This window comes from Vulpes lagopus, chromosome 20 (genome assembly GCF_018345385.1).
Source record: "Vulpes lagopus strain Blue_001 chromosome 20, ASM1834538v1, whole genome shotgun sequence".
NCBI lineage: Eukaryota > Metazoa > Chordata > Mammalia > Carnivora > Canidae > Vulpes > Vulpes lagopus.
This window is the reverse complement of record NC_054843.1, coordinates 16173112-16193087: the sequence shown is the minus strand read 5'-3', so window position 1 is coordinate 16193087 and position 19976 is coordinate 16173112.

Below are 19976 nucleotides of genomic sequence, written 5' to 3'. Positions count from 1 at the left end.
CAAATTGTGATCTCATTTTTTTTTAATATTGGCATGGGAGCCAATGTTGAAGAAGTTTTCCTCTTTGAAAACCAACACTTTCTTTACTGATAATTTCTCTTACTGATAATTTCTCCATCCTTAGTCAATTATAAATTTTAGGTCCAATTGCATCATGTGAACCCATAGTCTTCTCTACCACCCCTGGACTCCATGATCATGTGTACTCAAGAGACAGATTAAAAGAGTCAATTCACTTTCCAAAGCAACCAGAGATGGCTAATTATTTCTCCCTCCCTCCTTCTATATCAAAATCTCTCAAATCTGGTAAAAAAAAAAAAAATAGAAGCCTCAAGAACTTGCCTGGACAAAGTTATAAATTCACCACATTTACCTAAAATCATCTCAAGAATTATTCCAACAGTTTCTTTTAGGATCAACAGTTTTGAATTAGATTGATTCCAGTAACCTGAGAAGGAAATGATACCTATTAAACAGCTAACACAATCCCAGGAGTTTTCACCTAATTGTTTAATTATCATTATCATTCACTCTAAGTTAGGGAAAAATGAGGACCTGAAGGTATAGAAAATAGGACAGTATCAGGTACATTTATTTGAAGGGAGAAAGGCAGAAAAATGGGGGAGGAATGAAATGAATCTGAGGAGGCTTAGATTTTGAAGATAGCAATTCAATAGACTAAAACTCAATATAAAAAGAACTTTTAGATCCTGAACTAATCCTTAAGGCCAAACTTAATCACTGATTTCTTTCACTCATTGTGCTAAGAGATATCTGAATTATAGTTCTTCCTTTGAAACAAATGCTGATGGGAATGATTCAGTAAAGGGAGAAATCATGGGGAAGAACCCAGAGAGAATAATTTTTAGGAAAATTATAATAATAAATATAATAATTATAATCCCATTTAATAATATAATGGGATGTTGTTCGGTCTTTGTCAGGAAAACTGACAGACTCACCACTCTTAAAGGAAGGAAATCGAAGGGTGTGATTTCAGATACAGGTATGTTGATAGATTTGGTGGTGGGCACATCAGGAAATTCTGCTTTGATTGATTTAATTTTCTTAGTGAAATGAAAATTCAGGCCATCGCCTGAGAGAGGAAAGGGAATAAGTGCTGGAGGTTTAAGGAAGGAGAGGAAAGTGTAAAACTCTGAAGGATATTTATGTCAAATAGGACCAAACAAGGGGATTAGTGTGGATGGTGGAAAAAAAAGGGGGGGGGGGGTTTGCCTTTCTCAACTCTGGAATTACATGCTACACTGGGCTGGAGCTGCTAATAGCCATCTTTCCAAACATGTGGAAAAGTGTGACTGAAAATAAAGCCAGCACTGAGAAAAGCAGCCCATATATAGAATAAGGGATATAAAATTCTCACGATAGCTTTTAAGGACATGGAAGCAGCCAGGCTTGAACACAGAATTCCCCCTGAGCTTTTCTAGTTCACAAGTTCACATATTTCTTTTTTGATCAAGTTTGTTTGAGATTTTGTGCTTTTGGAGAGGGTTTGTTGTTTTGTTTTGTTTTGTTTTGTTTTGTTTTGTTTTGTTTTTGTTACCTGCAGTTAAAAGAGTACTTAAGACATCAGTTAATGAGGAGTATTAGGTCTTAAAAATAAATTTTAAAAATGACAAAAATGGCTGTATAAAAAGATAATCCAGCAGCCTGATTATCTGGGTGGGTTTTAGAGTTGGAAAACTGAATATGATTCCTGGCCATTGCCCCTCAATGAGGTGTGTAAACTTTGGATTTGCTTAATCTCTCTGAGCTTCATATCTTCACCTGTTAATTGGATGTAATCATGGTAAGAACTACCAAATATTAAGTCTTAAACATTATACCAATGTCTTATTCACATCTTAAGTCGTCCAAATCTCCAGTGAAAATTCTCCAATTTTACACGTGAGGAAAGTGAGATTAAGAAAGTCCGTAATTACCCTAATATTCACAACTAGTAAAGTGGCATTGAACCCACGGTTATGCTACCTCAACCGTAGAGTGACCATGTTTGAGTTCACTTGGGACTAATTCCAGTCTATGCCTATGGTACCTGCATTCCATCTGATCAGCACACCCTTTCACTTGAAAAAAAATTCTTAGCTTGGACTATAAATTATATGGTTATTACTGCACGCTGGGTTTCTCAAGAAGCAGGCTCTGAGGTCAGAGATAAGCCTGGAGGAAGTTTACTGGGGAATGCTCTCTGGATCTCTACCAGAGGGGAAAGGAAAAGAAGCAAGATTCCACAGAGAGAGGGAAAAAAGCCTCAGCCAATCCCAGATAGAGCTCCAAAGCTGCAAAGGCCCTTTGGAATTTTTATATTTGGAGCAAGGGTCTAAGCTGTTACCACTGTATCATTACACTCAATGCATGGGGTCCAGTCCCCAGAAGGAGAGTGATCTTGGACAAGACAGTACTTTTACTTGAAGACCATTTTTTTAAAGATTTTATTTATTTATTCACGAGAGACACAGAGAGAGAGAGGAGCAGAGACACAGGCAGAGGGAGAAGCAGGCTCCATGCAGGGAGCCCAACGTGGGACTCAATCCTGGGTCTCCAGGATTACACCCTGGGCTGAAGGCGGAGCTAAACTGCTGAGCCACCCAGGCTGCCTTTGAAGACCATTTCTCCAGAGAGTTGACAGCCAAGAGCTTTTCTGCTGGCAGCATTCCCAATAAAAAGAATAGGGGGAGTAAGTCCTTCAGAAGAAAGACTGGATATCATGTCACAGCATCCACCATAGCTATAAACTTTCCTTACACGTAAGGCGCTGCCTCTAGGCAGTGGTTTCTCTATAAAGCTTTTCTGAGGATTAATGAAAATATATCTGCACTATATTTAAGAGTATATGATGTATATGATATATTCATACATATTTACATTTATATGTTTATGTATAAATATACATTTATGTATATATATTCAACAAATGGCAGCAGTAATTTAATTCAATATTGCATAGTACATTTTATAATGCACTATATGTGATCTATATTACATTATAATAATATGAATAGTATTATAAATTTATCACTTTAAAACCAGAAGTCTGAAATAAGAGAAAAATAGGATTTAAAAGAAATTTTAGAAAAAAAAAAAAATAAAAAAATAAAAGAAATTTTAGGAATTTGTTTACTTTGAAGGATTGCCAAGAATAGCCCAGCACATTGTCCTGTCATATGATTTGTCACAAAACCTAAGAACTGATGAGGGCCATTTGAGCACAAGAATCTAGATATGAATAACTTAAAAGAACTTCATATGAAGACTAGTGGTAAAGGGAGTTTGTGTGAGTGGGCAAGCCATATGGCTGTTAAGTGCACCAGTGAAATCTATTATTCTCATCCTCTAAAGCTTTGAAACCATCAATGTCTTTAAAGACAAAGAGGGGAAAATGTTTTCCCCCTACCTTATTACTGTCTTGTTTAAGAGCAAAGCCCAAAATTGAAGTAGACAGGAAGGAGGTATATTTGGGAACCCCATTAAGCAACTTGGTTGACCATGTCTGCATTCTCACTGTGGTATTTGTTAACTCTACTCTTAAAAATGTGTGGGGATAACCAGGGCCTTCAAATAAACATATTAGTAGTAAAAGTTAAAGTCTATCTCCAATTAATCTGACATGATTTCAAATAAGGACAGCCCAACACTCCAGGGAATAGGCGGTAGGGTCTTTGGAGTATGCACACCCAGAACTACATATTTGGAATTTCCAAGGAAAACAACTTTAAAAGTTTTCCTTAGCATTTTAACATCCTTCCATAAGGAGCATCTCAGGTACTATATTTACTACCTACTTTCATGTAGTAGCATCTTTGGCAATATGTCAACTGTTGGCTGACCCTCCCTTGCTCCAAGTGTGGCTGGCTACTTCTGTCATCTCTTGCACTTCTGCTGAACAAGACTATGAGATTAGTTTTTAGAATATAGGTAACTCTTAACAAGTTTGGAAGGCTTAATTGAAGTCCATTCATATACTGAGTGCATAAATTTGAATGAAATTTAATGTTCAATTAGTAAATAATTTATTTTTAAAAAGGATTTTATTAATTTGTTTGAGAGAGAGAGAGAGTGCATGCATGTGCAAGTAGGGAGAGGGGAGAGGAGATGGGGGAGGGACGAGTAGACTCTGCACTAAGTTCTGAGCTTTTTCAGGGCTCTCAGGACTCAGATCATGACCTGAGCTGAAATCAAGAGGCAGATGCTCAACCCACTGAGCCTTCCCAGTGCCTCTGACAAATAATTCAACTCTTACTTCAGTTTTCATTACTTGAACTCACATGAATTTTGTCTCAATTTTAATCCCTGATTCTATAAATTTTTCAGTGGTTGCTTTGGATAATAGGTATGTTTTGGAATGTACGTCTGAGTTTTCAAAAGGAAAGTAAAATGAAAGGTGATATTTTTTCTTGGAGTAGAATTCATATAAGTCATGTAGTATAAATAAAATTGATTCAAATTTCCATATTGGCTCTGATTGATGAAAAAAGATAAGATATTTTCAAACCTATCTTAAAAATAAACATACAATGGATTTTACTCTCAGGATACCTTTTCATGGTTTCCGTCTCTGGGAGAGAACATGGCATTATTAAACCTTATGAACCCTTGACCCTGGTTCATATAAAGACAGTAAGAACAAGTCCCAGTTATTAAAGAAATCTTGACATAGACACATTCTTTCTTTTATAGTGAGAAATAAAAAAAAGTTTCCTTTACTCTAGGGAGAGGCTATTAAATCTGAATATTACAATGTTCTCTAAGGGGGAGAGAAGTTCATTTTCACACTCTAAGGGAAGTGTATGGTTCACTCAAAATTACACAAAAGGTGTAAATTTTTTCACATAAATGCACAATATGGAGGCTATTTGTGATGTTATAAAGAGTAATAAAAAGTAAAAGCAAAATATGTCTGTTAAGAATATAGACCAAGTATTCTTCCTATAAAAGGAAAAATGAGAAAAATTCCTATTAGACTAACTTCCAAATATTTATTATTTTAATTATTATATGAAGGGGCCATTGCATGTTATAAAAAGTAAAATTTAGTCAGGTAACAAATCATTCAAGCATGTATAATACATCCAAATAATTTATTTTACTACAAATGACAGGAACTGACATATAGATAACATTTACTCTCAATCTTTATTTGAGGAAGTTTAATTTTGGGATGTTGTAAAAAGTGATGGGTAAATGTTATTTAAGAATGTGTCCAAAAAAAAAAAAAAAAAGAATGTGTCCTTCTTGTCTCTTCCTATGGTTTTACATACAAAAATATGAGAAATCTATACAACTTTGTAAATGCTGAATTTGTTTTCCTATAACACAACTAGTGTTATAGTGATGATTGTTTTGCTATTTATACCAATTTATAATATCAATCTGTATCAATCTTGCTTACACCCCAAAGCCAATATCACAATATATTTGTTTGCTGGCCTACATTTTGCTTTTCAGACACAGCCTTAAGGAAGAAGGAAGGAAGGAAGGAAGGAAGGAAGGAAGGAAGGAAGGAAGGAAGAAAGGAAGGAAGGAAAAATGAAAAAGAAAAAAGAGAAGGATGAGGGAGGGAGGGGAAAAAAGAAGAGAATGAGATGAAGTAAATTATTAGCCAATACAAATCCTGATTAGCTGATATTTATGTGATTTTTGCCCTCTATAACTGGGAATTTAAAAAATACAGTATCTTTCAAATTCAGTCCCAAACTACAGACTAACACTGATCCAGAACTAGACTAGGTGGTGGACAATTCTTGGGAGATCCTATTTTCTTGTACATATAAACACAATATCTAAAAATAAATTAAACAAGTAAAGAAAAATCTGCAAATTTTTTTATTCTTTGGAAGCAGACTTCACCTTGACATACCAGCAATTCCTTAGCTTCCTGTTTCAGCATGCTGGTACTGTGTTACGAAGGAGAATGAATGCAATGAAGAAACACATTGGCAGGCAACAAAGTGGGAACTGAACAGCATGGATACTTTACAGTGGTTGGTTAGGACAATTTTGAACAATTTAGCATACTTTTCTTTTTCAAATTAACATACTTTCCTAACACTGAAAAAAACCTTTTAGAGTCAACATTAGACTAAAATAGACTTCATTTGCTGTGGAGGGTCACATTTTGGTCTCTCTGTCAGATCAAAATTGATGAACCAAAATTCTAAGACCCACATGCAAAAAGTGATCCAATGTGCTGATATAAAACTAAACTTTTTTTTTTAGAAGTTAAGAGAAATACTCATTTTCTTAAAACAGAGAGTCATGAAACAAGCAGAACAGAATGCAACTGTGTCTTAAACCACTTTGTAAGTATTAGTCAACCATGCTTTTGGGTATGTTTGGTGTTTTGTTTTTTGTTTTATTTTTTGTCATTTTAGACAAGTGTGATTTAGCTCCATTTTGCTGAAGTTGCATTTAATGTTTCTTTCACCATCCTCACCAAACAATAATAGAAAAATTGTATAGCTATGAAAAGATACTTGGATAAAAGGAAATCACTATTCATTATTAACCTTGAATCTTGATATTGCTACATTGCAAGTTATTGGAGATTTGGTTTCTGTAACTTATCTGAAATGCTTACCTTTTTTTTTTTTTTCAGAGAAGAAAACCTTTTGGAACTGAGATATGGTATGCTGGCACTAAACTAGGATTACATTTGCTGTTTCTGTAATAGTATTTTACATTTGACATTCCAATCAATATTTTTTTCGCTTGGAGGTGGTTTACGTAATCATTTCAGGCGATTAGCTTTCATAAGAAAGGAAGGCCTGCCAACATTTATGTAGTTTCCCCAAATTCATTTTGGCCTCAGGCTTGTATTTATTCTTATTGCACTCCCTAGCTGGGATACCAGGTGAATACCTGGGAGAAAGAGAAAATTAATTCAAAAAGTAATAAAAATAAAATAACTAATAAAAACACAAAAATATGCAGTATATCAGGAATTCTGTTCCATCAAAAAAAGTCAAGTTGTTCCTCTCTGCATGTATGAGTTTTAGCATTTCCAACAATTAAATGAGAGTGTCACTTTTATTAGAACTTCTGTCCTCTGAATTAGGACAAAATTCTTTTCTCCAAGAAATATTTGGCTCTACGCATGGTTTTGGCATACACTATAATACAAAACACAGATATAAAATACTTTACAACATTATTAAAAAGTTTCACCCTTATTCTTCACATATAGACACCAGTATAACATGATGAGGGCTCAGATGCTCTGTGGGCTCTTTAGTCTTAGAGAAGTCTAAATATATTACATAAAATTCTGTGAAAGGATCGCTGGTAATTATACAAACAATCCAACAAGAGATCATCAAGCCACGATACTGATTTTCTCTATTTCTTTTTCCCTTTAAAATATATATAAACATATTTATAATATCCTTTGTTGGAATCTAATTAAGTGTTCTACTCCATTACAGACCAGAAGACTTTTACGGTGAGGAGGTCAAAAGCATTTCTCTCCATTGTGACAAATGTAAATTTGACTACCTAATGTTAAAGATTTGCTGGCAAAGATAATGGATATGCTGGTAAAAACCACAACAGGAAAGATACTTCTCTTCACAATGGAATTTTTTTTTTTTTTTGGAACACAATGGAATTTTCATAACTACATTTCCATTACTTTTATCTTTATATGTAACCAGTATACTTATATCTAGGGGCAAGTCCTTGAAACTGATGAATGGCTAGTGGCCCACAGTCTCAGAGTATAGGTTGAATGTGGCCAAAGAAAAGACTTAGAATGCATATTTTTCTTTCTATTTACACTCTTTCCAACAGCTTACATATCGTCTGAATGGTTTTCATATCTTACCTTTCATAATACTGATATTTAGATAGTTTACATATCCCAGGTTTACCACATACAAGCGAACACTTTCACGTTTTCTAGTTTTTTTTAATTCACTAGTATTTACCTTCATGTTTCCAAATAACCTTCCTTTTTATTTTTTTAAAGATTTTATTTATTTATTTGAGAGAGAGCAGGAGCAAGAGAGATCACAGAGGGAGAGGGAAAAGCAGATTCCTTGCTGATCAGGGAGCCTGATGTGGGCTTGATCCCAGGATGCTGGGATCATAACCTGAGCCAAACTGGCTGAGCCACCCAGGCATACCCCCCACAAAAAATAAATAAATAAATAAATAAATAATAAAAATAAAAACCTTTAAAGAAAAGTTTAACTCAATAGGTATAGGTTACTCAAACTTTTCACATTTCAAAGAAATGCCAATGTTGAGGACTTCCCATTGACCAGCTCTTGAAAACAAAGCCCTAGGCCCCTGTGCATAGAAAATATGAACACTCTTATTTGCTATGCTTCAGCTCCTAGACTCATATACTCTTATTGGTTAAATGACCATTGAGTCAAGTTACATTCTGCATCTCAAAGGACAGTACCCCAGCCCCATGAATATTATCTTCAAGTATGAGTTAAGATTCATTTTTAAAAGGCTACCTCAACATATTCTCAGGCCACACTTTTTGATTGTTGTGATATTTTTAATATGCAATGGCTTGAGTCCACTGTTATACCATTCACCATAAAATTGATTTCTTTGCCTGAGGTCTTATAATACAGAATCCCATGTCAGTATATGGGCTTTAAACCCTCAGTTAGTGGTACTATCATAGACACTGGGAATAAGAAAAGCAAATTTTTACGTGTGTCCTGCTAAGGACCCCTGCTGACCTTTTTAGAAGTCTAAAGTAATCAAATTGCAACTAAGTGGTTGGTTGTCCTCAAGAGAGAAGTTTCCAGCATTTGGCCTCTGGTGATGGCAGGAATGATAACCTCCAACAGTAGTAGCTATATCAGCTTTGTGAGAGGGAGCCCATGCTGATGGGCTTGCCAGCAGCCACCATGGCTACCTCCATCACGAGCTCGTTATATAGGCATGGTGTTGGCTAAGGGGAGATGGTGGCTGACATGTGCTGAACAAGTCATCCTATACACCCAGTTGTTTAGGGTCTACACTCAGTGGGTGTCCTCTGATGGGCAGTAATGTGAGAGAGAACAAATCATACACTTTGTACCCAATCCCATGTGTTTATCTACATGATTTTTTTCCCAAAATCAAGGAAATCAATTCAGTGAAGACCAGTGTCTACTCCACTCTTGATTTTCACTCAAGTACTGTGACTCTACCATTGCTCTTTCAGAGTACTGTGATTCTTAATCTAGGCGAAGAGTGCTTTGGACAGAGGTAACACCAAGATTAGACTGTGAGGTTATATATAGCTTTCTCGGATGTTTGAGTAACGGGAAGGCTAGTGTGGTTGAATGGAGTAACTAAGGGGCTGAGCATTAGAAGGAGAGGCCAGAAAGGAAATGGGCTCTAGGAATTCACTACTCCTGGCACTCCCTTCCTTTGGTTCCAAAATCCAGCACAGAATTATGCTGACCATATGAGGCTAACTAGCACTGACCTAAGTTGTCACATGACATGCAATGTTTCTGTTCTTACTACTAAATCAGAGGTCTGCAAACTATAGCTCAATGCCAAAATATGGCTCACCCTCCTGTTTTTGTAAATAAAGTGTTATTGGAATACAGCCAAGACCATTCATTGACAAATTGTCTATTGTGATAGAGACAGCATGGCCCACAAAGCCTAAAATGTTTGTTATCTGACCCTTTACATAAAAAGTTCCCTGACCCATTGCCTACATTACAGAAAGTATGTGATCCCCTCATTAGCAGAGACATAAAAGGCGATGTATGATTTGGTAAATTTGCCTTTGACCTCAATCTTATGACTTATGTCTGAGGTCCTGATTTAGTAAAGAACGGAGCATGCCAGTCCCTACTTTTTCTTCTGAATTGCCAATTGACATTTGTGAAGGGACTTGCTTTCTATCTGTGGCCTTTTGTTCCTGGCAAATTTTTCATTCCTTCCAGAGTACTCTACTCTCTGTCTCAGAGTTTTCTGAATGCTTATGTGGAATGCAAACCTCTAGTTAAATTTTGGCATACTCTACTTTGATTTTCAAAAGGCCTATGTCTGCCTCTACAGGGCTTTCTGCTTTACAGGGTATAGGGTGATTTTGATCTCTGGGTCTTTCCCACTCTGTTTTGTTTTACTACAGGTATTACTTGACAACGTCCCAAGGTACAACACAGACAAGAAGTCTGCTTTGTTTAAAGACTTTATTCTGTTCCTATGAAAAAGACCTCATTAGAGTGTAACTTGGTTTTGATATATTCTTGACAGGTTAATCTAATTGAGCGATCTGCGTGCAAATGTGCTTTCTGGTTACTGTCTTGGCTACTTAAGCAGTTTTGTTTTGTTTTGTTTTTTAACAACTTTCCATTTGTACAGGACTACCTCGGGGTATGATCAGTGGAAACCACAGCTTCTTTGTTAGTTGGAAAGGCCTTGGAAAATTTAGTGACAGTTAGAATTGGCTCATTCATATACAACATACTAAGGAAAAGGAAGCTGAGCAGTCATCTACAGCTGTAAAAGGAACACAAATCATCTCTGCTGTTGTTTTTAATCTGTGACCTGACAATTCCAGCCTGATCATCATCAGCAGCATCATCCTCGACAAAACCACGAATTTATTCAGTTTTAGAAAAGGAAAGGTGATGGCAGAAAGGTGATTAGAGATCCTTTGAATCTCTAATTTCTGATCATATTGATCTGGCTCTAAAACCTATATCATAATATTATAAATTTTATAGTCATTAATATTTGTCTGAAACAGGTTTCACAAGTAAGGGAACGAGGGCTGAGAATTGTATTTGTGAGAAACCAAGACAATCTCACTTGGTACATTTTTCTCATGTATTATTGGCTTCTAATCTGAACAATTTCTATAAATGCCACCAATTTTGTTTCTTGGAGATAAAACAAAACCTTTGCTTTATAAACATAGTCATCATATTACCCCAAAATCCTCAAATTAAACATATGCAATGTAATTGTACTATATAAACTCTGTGTAAACACATTTTCACTGAAACCACCACATAGAAAAATATATTTATTATATTAATGGTTTTTATTAAATAGTTTCATTACAGGCAGGTATCAAGGTGTCTCTATAATCCAACATAATAGATAAGAGGGAATAATGCTACTCAGCAGTTTCTTTGTCTAGTTGCCCCATAATGTAGATGTGATGAGCAGAAAGAAACTTAAATTACTAATTCAAACTTAAAAAATTCTCAAAACACCAAACCCTTTCATTTGGACTGTGAATTTGTTAGTAGGCTGTTTTTCAGTCTGGTGAAATGATTAATGTTTTCTCCCCAAGTGGCGGATTTCCATTACAACTTCATATGAACTCCAGGGAAGCCTCTTTTCAATGCCAATATTGTTTGCTTTTGGAAATCCTTATAAATTCTTTGCTATTTGTGGAGGGAGAGATTTAAGTGATTAGGGAATGCTTAACTATTGCAAATGAAGAGTAATTTTGTTAATAGTGTCCTTTGCTTCATGAGGTTTGTAAAGGTTTGTAAAGCAAAGTGTAAAATGAATGTTACTAGTTTTTCCAGTCTACAGATATGTGCAGTTATATGAGGTCGCATTAAATTAGCTGTTTCTGTGGAATCAGTTTTATGCCAGGCATTTTACGCGTACCTTTTTTTTCCCACTTAATTGATGTCTTATTCTTAAAAAGTGAACACTAATGTCCCTATTTTACCAAGAACTAAATTAAGGTTGAGATATCTAAAGGGAACTATCCAAGTCAAAAAAGTAGTGAAAGGAGACATAAATGACTCAGACTACAAAGCCAATGCTCTTCTCCCAGACTAGAGTATTGTGCTTGAATTGCTTAAATCTGAGCATGAAGTCCAAAGTATATAATAATTTTAGTTTTTGTTTTCACATATTTGAAACCCAATTACTGCATTTCCATGACTGAAAGCATAATGGTAAGAGAAACTTGATATTTTCAGTTCCCTTTGTATTTCTGACCTAAATTCATTTTACAAACAATCTGAATTTACTAGCATGTTGTATATTCAGTAATTATGTTTTGGTACAGTGCCTTTTACCTGTAATCTACATTTTATAAAGGACATTTTTGTAAAAGGAAGCAGGTTTTAATGAGTAAGCTACACAGAAATTTTCATCTCACATTTAACAATGAATATTACTGTTCTTATAATTTGCACTTCTCAGTCATAAGACATCCCTTTGTGGTTGTCATAATTGGTCTAATGAATTTCTAAAAATAAATGAAAGTCTAATTTGATCCGGTGCCCATGAACAATCCACTCATTCACTTCTAAATCACTGACCTGATTTGAAGACGAATCATGCCAAAATGAAGTCATGCTTTTCTATTAAGTGTGTTGCCTCAGTGAAAGCTTTTGAATGGCCTGTTCTTAGGGTTTGAAGTGGGGATTTCCAGTGACAAAGAAACACAATTTGATCTCATAACCCTAGACACTATAGACTTATTTTAAATGATAATAAACTTAAGATTGGAAGAAAATCTGAGTCATCGCCCAGGCAGTGTTTTTTGCCCAAAGAGAAACTTACTGCTCACCTTTATTTGAGGAATTTAGTAACATGGCAGGATACTCAACAAATAAGAGATAAGCACTCAAACAACTTCTCTAGCTGGGCAAAGATCAATACATCTGAATGTCTAACACTCCTTATCACAGAATTATTCATCCAAACGTTCCAGGGCAAATGTTACTGAATGTTGAAATTTTCTACATTGAAAAGCATTAAAGACCTTTAAGGAAGGACAATTTTAATTGTATTAAGACACTAATCTCTGGTTGGGAGTATTTGTGAAAGATGTATACAGGTACTTGTAATGCATTTTCAAATGATGAGGTTGTCAGAGAGATTTCTTCCACACCACATGTATTTTTCATGGCTCCCTAAATGGCAGGTGAAAATAAAAAATATTTTTAATTTAAATTTACATTCCATATTTCATCTTTAGCAATCAACATACTAGTGCCAAAAAAAACATACTAGTGCCATAATTGGGCATCAATTATCATATTGATTATGAATATTAATTGTCTAGTGTAAAAAATGCAGTCATTGAATGTTTTCAATAATCAAAAACCTCCCAATAAAGAAAAATCCAAGGTCAATGATGGTATCACCAATGAATTAGAGCAAACATCAAAAAGTTAATTAATACCAGTTCTTCTCAAATTCTTTCAAAAAATAGAAGAGAATGGGACACTTTGTATATATAAGGTCAGTATTATGCTGATATCAAAGCTAGATGGAGACATTATAAGATTTAAAGATTTCATAGTGTTAGTATTTTAGTACTACTCAAAAGAAATAAAACTGACAATCTGATGGCAACAATGGAGTAAAACGGATAGTCTAAAAATAAATTCATACATATCTAGACAATTCTCAACAAGGGTCCCAAGTATAGTCAATGGGGAAAGAGTAGTCTCTTCAACAAATAGTTCTGAAACAAGTCAATTTTCCCATGAAAAGAATGGATTTGGACTCTTGACTCATACCATATTGATGACTGATTCAAAATGAATCAATGACCTTAAAGATGAAATCAAAATAATCTTGGTGAGAATTTTGTCATCCATGTTTATTAAGGATATTGGTCTGTAATTCTCCTTTTTGTTGGGGTCTTTATCTGGCTTTGGGATCAAAGTAATGTTGATCTCATAGAAGTAATTTAGAAGTTTTCCTCTCATTTCTTTTCTTTCTTTTTCTTTTCCTTTTTTGAAACAGCTTCAAAAGAATAGGCATTATTTCTTCTTTAAATGTTTGGTAGAATTTCCCTGCCAACTGGGAAATTCTGGACTCTTGTTCTTTGGGAAGTTTTTTATTGCTGTTTCAATTTCCTTGCGGGTTATGGGTCCGTTCAGATTTTCTTTTTCTTCCTGTTTCAGTTTTGGTAGTTTATAATTTCCAGGAGTGCATCTATTTCTTTCATATTGCCTAATTTGTTGGCTTATAGTTGCTCATAATATGTTCTTAAATTTGTTTGTATTTCCTTAGTGTTGGTTGTGATCTCTCCTCTTTCATTCATAATTTTATTAATTGAGTCCTTCTCTTTTCTTTTTGTTAAGTCTGGCTAGGGGTTTATCTCTCTTATTAATTATTTCAAAGAACCAGTTTCTATTTTTTTTATTGTTCTACTGTTTTTCTGGTTTCTATTTCATTGATTTCTGCTGTAACCTTTATTATTTCTCTTCTCCTGCTTGGTTTAGGTTTTATTTGATGTTCTTTTTCCAGCTTCTTTAGGTGTAAGTTTAGCTTGTGCATTTGAAATTTGTCTAATTTTTTAAGAAAGGCTTGCATTGCAATTCTCACCAAGATACCAGCCAATAGGATCCAAAAGTACATTAAAAAGATTATTCGCAAAAAAAAAAAAAAGATTATTCGCCATGACCAAGTGGGATTTATTCCTGGGCTGAAAAGGATGGTTCAACATTTTCAAATCAATTAGTGTGATACATCACATTAATAAAAGAAGGGACAAAAATCATATGATCTTCTCAAATGATGCAGAGAAAGCAGTTGACAAAATACAGCATCCTTTTAAGACTAAAACCATCCACAGAATAGGAATAGAGGGAACAAACTTCAATATCATAAAAGCAATCTATGAAAAGCCCATAGTGAATATCATTCTCAGTGGAGAAAAACTGAGAGCTTTTCCCCAAAAGTCAACACGACAGGGATACTTACTCTCACCACTGTTGTTCAGTAATATTACTAGAAGTCCAAACCTCAGCATTCAGACAGCAAAAGGGAATAAAAGGCATTCAAATTGGCAAAAAAGAAGTCAAATTCTCACTTTTTGCAGATGACATGATACTGTACATAGAAAACCCAAAATACTCCACCCCAAAATTGTTAGAACTCATACAGCAAATCAGCAATGTGGCAGGATATAAAATCAATGCACAGAAGTCAGTTGCATTTCTATACACTAAGAACGTCACAGAGGAAAGAGAATTTAAGGAATCAATCCCACTTACAATTGCACCAAAAACCATAAGATACCTAGAAATAAATCTAACCAAAGACGTAAAGGATCTGTACTCTAAAAACTACAGAACACTTGTGAAAGAAATTGAGGAAGACACAAGGAAAAAAAATCTCATGCTCGTGGATTGGAAGAATAAATATTGTTAAACTGTCTATGCTACCCAGAGCAATCTACCCATTCAGTGCAATCCCTGTCAAAATACCATTGACATTTTTCACACAGCTGGAACAAATAATCCTAACACTTTTATAAAACCAGAAAAGACCCTGAATACCCAGAGAAATGTTGAAAAAGAAAACCAAAGTTGGAAGCATCACAATGCCAGACTTCAAGCTACATTATAAAGGTATAATCATCAAGACAGTATGATACTGGAAACAAAAAAAATAGACATAGGTCAATGAAATTGAATAGAGAACACAGAAATGGACCCTTAACACTATGGTCAACTTATCTTCGACAAAGGGGGAAGAATATCTAAAGGAAAACAGTCTCTTCAATAAATGGTTCTGGGAAAACTAGACAGCCACATGTAGAATAATGAAACTGGACCATTTTCTCATACCATACACAAAGATAAACTCAAAATGGATGAAAAACCTACATGTGAGACAGTAATCTATCAAAATCCTGGAGGAGAACACAGGCAGCAATCTCTTTGACCTAGGCTACAGCAACTTCTTGTTAGAACACATCACCAAAGCAAGGGTAACAAAAGCAGAAATGAACTATTGGGACTTTATCAAGATAAAAAGCTTCTGCACACCAAAGGAAACAGTTAACAAAACTAGAAAGCAACTTATGGAATGAAGAAGATATTTGCAAATGACATCACATAAAGGGCTGCTATTCAAGATCTATAAAGAGCTCATCAAACTCAACAGCCAAAAAACAAATAATCCAGTCAAGAAATGGGCAGAAGACATGAACAGACATTTCTCCAAAGAAGACATAGAAATGGTCGACAGATACATGAAAAAATGTTCCACATCACTTGGCATCAGGGAAATACAAATCAAAACCACAAAATGAGATATCACCTTACATGAGTCAGAATGGCTAAAATTAACAAGACAGGAAACAGCAAATGTTGGTGAGGATACAGAGAAAGGACAACCCTCTTAAAAGGTTGATAGAAATGCAACCTAGTACAGCCACTCTGGAAAATGGTATGGAGGTGCCTCAAAAAGTAAAAAGTAGAGCTACCCTACAACCCAGCAATTGCACTGGTAGGTGTATATTCCAAAGATACAAATTAGTGAGCCAAAGGAGCTTTGTCACCCCAATTTTCATAGCAGCAAAGTCCACAATAACTGTGGAAAGAGCCAAGATGTCCACTGAAAAATGAATGAATAAGGAAGATGTGATGTATATAAATATACAATGGAATATTACTCAGCATCGGAAAGGATAAATACTTAACATTTACATTAACATAGATGGAACTGGAGGATATTATGTTGAGTGAAATAAGCCAATCAGAGAAAAATAATTATATGGTTTCATTCACATATGGAATATAAGAAACAAAACAGAGGATCATAGGAGAAGAGGGGGGAAACTGAATGGGAAGAGAAAAAACATGAGAGACTCTTAACTATAGGAAACAAACTGAGGATTGCTGGAGGACACTTGGGAGGGGGGATGGAGTGATTGGGTGATTAGCATTAAGGAAGGCACGTGATGTGATGTGCACTGGGTGAATACATAACAGATAAATTATTGAACACTAAATGTGAAACTAATGATGTACTATATGTTGGCTAATTGAATTTAAATTTAAAAATAATATTAAATTTAAAAAAACCTCTTAGAAGAAAACATAGATGTAAGTTTCCTTGATCTTAAATCTGGCATTGGATTGTGTGGTATGATGCCAAATGTGTGAGCAACGAAAGAAAAAAAAATACACAAATTGAGCTTTATCAAAATAAAAATTTGTGTATATCAGAGGACATTATCAAGAAAGTGAAAAAATGACTTAGAAAATAGAAGGAAGGGACTCCTGGGTAGTTCAGTGGTTGATCATCTGCCTTTGGCTCAGGTCATGATCCCGGGGTCCTGGGATTGAGTCCCACATTGGGCTCCCTGCAGGGAGCCTGCTTCTCCCTCTGGCTGTGTCTCTGCCTATCTCTGTGTGTCTCTTGAATAAATAAAAAAAATCTTTTTTTAAAAAAAAGAAAGAAAATAGGAGGAAATATATGCAAATCACACAACTAATAAGAGTTTACTATTCAAAATATATAAAGAATATCTACAGCACAGCAACAAGAAAACAAACAAACCAATTTAAAAATTGGCAAAGGACTTGAATAGACATTTTTCCAAAGAAGATATATAAGTAACTAATAAGCACACATGAAAATATGCTTAACAACTAGTCATTAGGGAAATGTAAATCAAAACCCCAATGAGATATCAATTCATACCTACCAGAATACCTAAAACTAGAATAAAGAGAAAAATAACAAGTTTTGGTGAGAATGTGCAGAAATTTGAGTCTTCAGATACTGTTGATACGAATGTAAAATGAGGCAGCTGATGGAGCAAATAGTTTAGCAGTTCCTCAAAAAAAAATTAAACATAGAATTACCATGTGACCCAGCTGTTCCTCTCCTGGTATATACCTAAAACAATTGCAAGCAGAGTCTCAGACACTTGTATGACAATGTTCATTATTCACAACAACCAAAAGATGGAAGCAACCTAAATATCCACTGAGAGATGAACAAATAAACAAAATATGGTATATATGTGTGGTGAAATATTATTTGACCACAAAAAGGAATGACATTCTGATGCATCTTACAACATAGAGCTTGAAAAAAATTTATTTATGACAACATTAAAGAGAAAAATGTGCTTTGAGAATAAATTTAACAAAAGAAGAAAAGGCTTGTACACTAGAAACTAGAAAAAAGAAATTGTTGAAAGAAATCAAAGATGGTCAGTAAGACATCCCGCATTTATGTAGTAGATTATTATTAAAATAGCAAACTCCTGAATTAACCTACAGATGCAATACATTCCCTATCAAAATCCAAGCTCAGATAAATCTGAGATCGATGCATTGGTACGACTGATTCCTTTCGGGGGCTGTGAGGGAAGGACCTGTTCCAAGTCTCTCTCCTTGTCTTATAGATTGTGGTCTTTGTGTTCACATGGCATTTACCTGCACTGTGCCTGTGTAAAAGTTTTCCCCTCTCTGTAAGACACCAGTCATACTAGATTAGGGCCCATCCTAAATGACTTTATTTTATTTTATTTTATTATTTTTTTAATTAATTTTTATTGGTGTTCAATTTACCAACATACAGAAAAACACCCAGTGCTCATCCCGTCAAGTGTCCACCTCAGTGCCCGTCACCCATTCCCCTCCAACACCCGCCCTCCTCCCCTTCCACCACCCCTAGTTCGTTTCCCCGAGTTAGGAGTCTTTATGTTCTGTCTCCCTTCCTGATATTTCCCAACATTTCTTTTCCCTTCCTTTATATTCCCTTTCACTATTATTTATATTCCCCAAATGAATGAGAACATACACTGTTTGTCCTTCTCCGATTGACTTATTTCACTCAGCATATACCCTCCAGTTCCATCCACGTTGAAGCAGATGGTGGGTATTTGTCGTTTCTAATGGCTGAGTAATATTCCATTGTATACATAAACCACATCCTCTTTATCCATTCATCTTTCGATGGACACCGAGGCTCCTTCCACAGTTTGGCTATTGTGGACATTGCTGCTAGAAACATCGGGGTGCAGCTGTCCCCGACGTTTCATTGCATCTGAATCTTTGGGGTAAATCCCCAACAGTGCAATTGCTGGGGCGTAGGGCAGGTCTATTTTTAACTCTTTGAGGAACCTCCACACAGTTTTCCAGAGTGGCTGCACCAGTTCACATTCCCACCAACAGTGTAAGAGGGTTCCCTTTTCTCCACATCCTCTCCAACATTTGTGGTTTCCTGCCTTGTTAATTTTCCCCATTCTCACTGGTGTGAGGTGGTATCTCATTGTGGTTTTGATTTGTATTTCCCTGATGGCAAGTGATGCGGAGCATTTTCTCATGTGCACGTTGGCCATGTCCATGTCTTCCTCTGTGAGATTTCTCTTCATGTCTTTTGCCCATTTCATGATTGGATTGTTTGTTTCTTTGGTGTTGAGTTTAATAAGTTCTTTATAGATCTTGGAAACTAGCCCTTTATCTGATACGTCATTTGCAAATATCTTCTCCCATTCTGTAGGTTGTCTTTTAGTTTTGTTGACTGTATCCTTTGCTGTGCAAAAGCTTCTTATCTTGATGAAGTCCCAATAGTTCATTTTTGCTTTTGTTTCTTTTGCCTTTGTGGATGTATCTTGCAAGAAGTTACTGTGGCCGAGTTCAAAAAGGGTGTTGCCTGTGTTCTCTTCTAGGATTTTGATGGACTCTTGTCTCACATTTAGATCTCTCATCCATTTTGAGTTTATCTTTGTGTCTGGTGAAAGAGAGTGGTCTAGTTTCATTCTTCTGCATGTGGATGTCCAATTTTCCCAGCACCATTTATTGAAGAGACTGTCTTTCTTCCAATGGATAGTCTTTCCTCCTTTATCGAATATTAGATGACCGTACATTTCAGGGTCCACTTCTGGGTTCTCTATTCTGTTCCATTGATCTATGTGTCTGTTTTTGTGCCAGTACCACACTGTCTTGATGACCACAGCTTTGTAGTACAACCTGAAATCTGGCATTGTGATGCCCCCAGCTATGGTTTTCTTTTTTAAAATTCCCCTGGCTATTCGGGGTCTTTTCTGATTCCACACAAATCTTAAAATAATTTGTTCTAACTCTCTGAAGAAAGTCCATGGTATTTTGATAGGGATTGCATTAAACGTGGGTAACATTGACATTTTTACAATATTAATTCTGCCAATCCATGAGCATGGGATATTTTTCCATCTCTTTGTGTCTTCCTCAATTTCTTTCAGAAGTGTTCTATAGTTTTTAGGGTATAGATCCTTC